Here is a 5252-nt window from a genome sequence, read left to right on the forward strand (position 1 = left end):
AGAGAAATATCAACAAGTTTATGAAATAAAATGCACATGTTCAAAATATGCACATGAAGATTGCGAAATAAATACTTTTGTCATTCGATAGCCAAATAGCAGCCTTGTTCACACCCTTCTCCCCAAAATAGCGAAATAGTATCATCCGATACCACGTGATGAAGGCGGAGCCAAGTGCCAACTTCTGGTGAACGAACTATATCGACAATGCCAACCGTCATCTATGAATCGAGTTAACATATCTTATATACCAGTGAATTGGAATTGTATTTTTGTAGTTGTAGATAAACTACACCTCTTTATCTCAAATTTTTAGCCTTTCCCGAGAGATTCGAGATAAACGGGTTCGACTGTACCAGCAAGGAAAAAACTAAAACACTATTGATAATCAGAAATTTCAGAAAGACGAGATAATAAACATCAAAAATCTGTTCTAACCCTTTGACACAAAATCTGTTAGAGTATCGAAATTATATTTGTTCTGATGTATAAAATAAAAAAAGTAGTTAGAAGTTTTCCTTTTGTTTTATATTCAAACATTTATCAATAATAGATTTTGTAAATTTTAAAAACTTTATTGATGAATAACTGTTTCCGTACATAAATGCAAATAAGTGCACATTTGAAAATAAATTATTGTTTGAAAATGAGTGGTGCGTGGAGGATTTCATCCTTAACACAAAAAAGATACCGGTGTTTCGTGCTGTATATCATAACCATCAGTTGTTAAAATGCTAAATATAAAATTTTTTCTCTTATTTTGATCAAAATTAATAAAAATATGAAAAATTTGTTTGATAAAAATTCTGTGTCAAAGTGTTATAGCAGGAAGAAAAATGAGAAGAAGTTAAAAGTGGTAATCAGAAATGCTTTAAAAACTTACACACCAATCAAAATGGTTTTGATGTTTTTAATCCGGTCTTCGTCATATAAGGTTTTTTTGATAACGTTTCTGTTTTTTTTTCTACTTTAAATATTATTCGATCTCTAATGTGCATATAATTTTGACTTTCTTTAGGTCACCAAATAGGGAAATTAGAGAGAACAAGGAAAAGTGGGGGAATTTTATCAATCTGGAAACATTAGGAAAACGTCAGAGAATTAAACAAAAATGCTCAACAATTCAGGGGAACTAAATTAGTGTTTGAGTTATCTTAATGTTCAAAATTTTCCCTAAAGAAGTTTGTCTTGTAATAATATTTTAAAAAAATAATAATTAATAAAAGCGGCAGGGTTTTGTACTATGCTTTATGCATAAGAATAAGGCTTATCCGAAAAATAAAATTTATGATTACTTTATTCTTCAGTTTTATACCTAAGATATATATATAATAAGATATATAGATAAATATATTTTATGCATAAGAATAAGGCTTATCCGAAAAATAAAAATATAATTTATGATCATTTTCTTCTTCAATTTTATGCATAAGGTATATATAATAAGATAGTGATATGCTTTAGAATAAGGCTTATCCGAAAAATAAAATTTATGATTACTTTATTCTTCAATTTTATGCATAAGATACATAGAATAACATATATAGATAAATATATTTTATACATAAGAATGAGGCTTATCAGAAAAATAAAATTTATGATCACTTTATTCTTCAATTTCANAAATATTATTCGATCTCTAATGTGCATAAAATTTTGACTTTCTTTGGGTCACCGGTCACAAAATAGGGAAATTAGAGAGAACAAGGAAAAGTGGGGGAATTTTATCAATCTGGAAAAATTAGGAAAACGTCAGAGAATTAAATAAAAATGCTCAACAATTCAGGGGAACTAAATTAGTGTTTGAGTTATCTTAATGTTCAAAATTTTCCCTAAAGAAGTTTGTCTTGTAATAATATTTAAAAAAAAAATTATTAATAAAAGCGGCAGGGTTTTGCACTATGTTTTATGCATAAGAATAAGGCTTATCCGAAAAATAAAATTTATGATCACTTTATTCTTCAATTTTATGCCTAAGATATATATACAATAAGATAGATAGATAAATATATTTTATGCATAAGAATAAGGCTTATCCGAAAAATAAAATTTATGATCACTTTATTCTTCAATTTTATGCCTAAGATATATATACAATAAGATAGATAGATAAATATATTTTATGCATAAGAATAAGGCTTATCCGAAAAATATAATTTATGATCATTTTCTTCTTCAATTTTATGCATAAGGTATATATAATAAGATAGTGATATGCTTTAGAATAAGGCTTATCCGAAAAATAAAATTTATGATTACTTTATTCTTCAATTTTATGCATAAGATACATAGAATAACATATATAGATAAATATATTTTATACATAAGAATGAGGCTTATCAGAAAAATAAAATTTATGATCACTTTATTCTTCAATTTCATGCATAGGTTGAAGATATATCTTATTATATGAATAAGATATATATAATTAGATATATATATAAACATATTTTATACTAGAGAATAAGGCTTATCAGAAAAACAAATTGTATCAAACGATTGTTTGCTTTCCAAAATTTGAAGGAATTTAGAGCCAGAATCAAAAAGCTCCGTGTTGCGGAACTGATTCATTAGCCGATTTGTGTAACTTAATGAGTGAATGAAACAGAAGAAATTTGTAGTAACATGATAAGTATTGATAATAAAGTAAAGCAATGAGAACGAATCACAAAAAAAAAGTAGTGCGTGGAGTCCCTCCGAGCGGAAGAAGTTAAAGTTCGCAACCTGCGACGTTAATTGTAGAAGAATCAGCAGTCGTAGAAGGATCACTAGTTCTATTCAACGACTCTTTTTCCAGCTCCACTCGCTTCCGTGCTCTGTAATTACGGTAATATTGTGCATTTTTCCCTCGTGGACCTCTTAAACCAGTGGAAGTGCTTGTGGTTGCTTCATCGTCTCGCCCTGGAAAATGTATTTGTATTAATAATGCATGTGTATGCGTCATAATGTAATTTCAGAAGAGAAAACCTAACAATCAATCGATATTCACAAGAGACGTACATTGACATGACCTTAAATCCGTCGCATTGTCCGTGGGATTGTTTTCACTCATTTTTTACAATTGTTATCCACTAAATTTGAAAATAAAAAATACTACCCTATTAAATTATATGTGTAAAACTAAAAAAATATTTATAGAAAAACAATACTTTTAGGACTTTTATTATTTTTATGCTGGTGAGAACCAAAACAATAAGGAAATGAATGAGGGAAAACTGTATCCTACCACGTGATTTTCCGGCCAATAAAAATGTAGCGTTAAACGTTTAACGCAACCTTGTTGGAAGTCGCATAAGAAGTATAACTTCAAAAAGAAATGAAATGACATGTTGTAGGTTAGGTTCTATAAATAAGAACCTTCCACAGTGTTTGAACACAAAATTGCACACACACACACATCTTCCCATTTTTGTGTTTTGGCGTGCTTTGCTTGTGCTTAATTAAAGTTGTTTTGCTTTACCTACACATAGTACACGGTATATCTGTATTTGGAGTAATATCGATTTCATTGTAGATGTGAGAGATCTATGATCATTTTTACCTCCTTCATTATGAAATTCTTCTTGGTTAACTTTTTTTGTTATTTTATAACCATCGTTGAACAGTCGACCCAATTTAGAGTTTACGGCTACAATTGTTCCAACTCCGTAACCCTGTGATTTTGAACTAAATCCAGAAGACAAGGAAACTCCTGAAACAAATATCGGGATAAATTCGCTTTCGTTCATGATGTTTTGATGGAAAGATGCATGGAGAGGAAAACTACAAAATACTCTCATGGTTATTCTGACGGCAAGGACTCTAACCCATAATCCGTCTACCACCGAGGATAGGATACTTTTCGTCAGCACTGTGGTCGATGCGAGCCGGGTGAGGAATTCGTATCGACCAGCCGTGGCTGGGATTCCAACCCGGTTCACCTCATTGGGAGACGAATGCTCTATCCCCTGAGCCACCACGGGTCTTCTAGGTTTGCTTACTTGCATTTGCAAGTTGCGTGTAAAAAACAAGTTGCGTTTATTAAGAGGGAGATACATTGCAATTCTTTACACACACAATTCTTACAATCTATTAACTAAATATACCTATTCACGAAAAGAGAATTAACCATAAAACGGTCAATCTGCACCATAAAAAGAACAGATACTCATCATCAGTTACTGATGCTGTTGGGTATTGCTTCCAGAATGTTTTGAGCATTGCAAAAGTACCGAAATAAATGTGGTGGAGGTTACCAGAAAAAAAACTAAGTACATAAGTTATGAAATAATAAACAGGAGTTAAAAAAAATTAAATAAAATTATTAATTTTAAGAATGATTAAAAAAAACTTTAAGCGTCAAAATAATGATGCATGCATTTTGTTAGCATATTTTTTTAAAAGTAGGTTTCTTCCGTTCTTTTATTATTTTTATTCTCTTTATCATTTTCGGGTTTAGTTTTCTTACGGTTTTTTTTTTCCTCCCCTTATACATATTTTTATGTATCTTGACATTTCCCATCGAATAGGCTGGAATATATTAAAGAAATGCTTACCAGCAGCTGCTGGCTTTTTTTGTTTGTTTGTTGCATACTTTTTTGAAATCGTTCTTCATACTGTTACTAAATAATTTATTTACTTGTAAGTAATAAATATATATTGTGTATATATTACATATATTTATAAGAATATTTGGTTGCAAACTCTATAAACAATATAATGCTCCTGACAGAAAAATTAAAAAAAATGAAAGGCATTTGAATTAAATTTAGAAGAATACATTTTCGTTATTTAATTTATATATAGATATCATCATAGTTGGTCAGACAGCCTAATGTGGGCCAATGACTTCCGCTTTATCTTTGATCTCCAATTCTTTTCATTAATTGCAAGAAAATCAGACTCCACCGAGTTAGCCCATCTCAACAGCGGCCTTTCCCGCTTTCTTGTTCCAGTGGGTTTAAAAAGCAGCATCTTTTTTACTGTATTGTCATCACTCATTCGAATCACGTGGGCCATCCAATTCATTATTTTTACTTTTATGTATTTAATAATATCGGGTTGTTTAAAAATCTTGTATATTTCAAACTTTATATATATGTTACAGTTAAAGTATATAATGCAGTTATTTCATAGAATACCTAGTTATTCCATGAAATAACTGATCGTGTCCGTTAAAGTGCGTAATATGTTATTAATTTGACACTTTAACTAGTTGTTCTATGAAATAACTAGGTATTCTATAAATTAACTAATGAGAGACAGTTAAAGTG

Source organism: Parasteatoda tepidariorum, chromosome 6, assembly GCF_043381705.1.
Source record: "Parasteatoda tepidariorum isolate YZ-2023 chromosome 6, CAS_Ptep_4.0, whole genome shotgun sequence".
NCBI classification, from domain to species: Eukaryota; Metazoa; Arthropoda; class Arachnida; order Araneae; family Theridiidae; genus Parasteatoda; species Parasteatoda tepidariorum.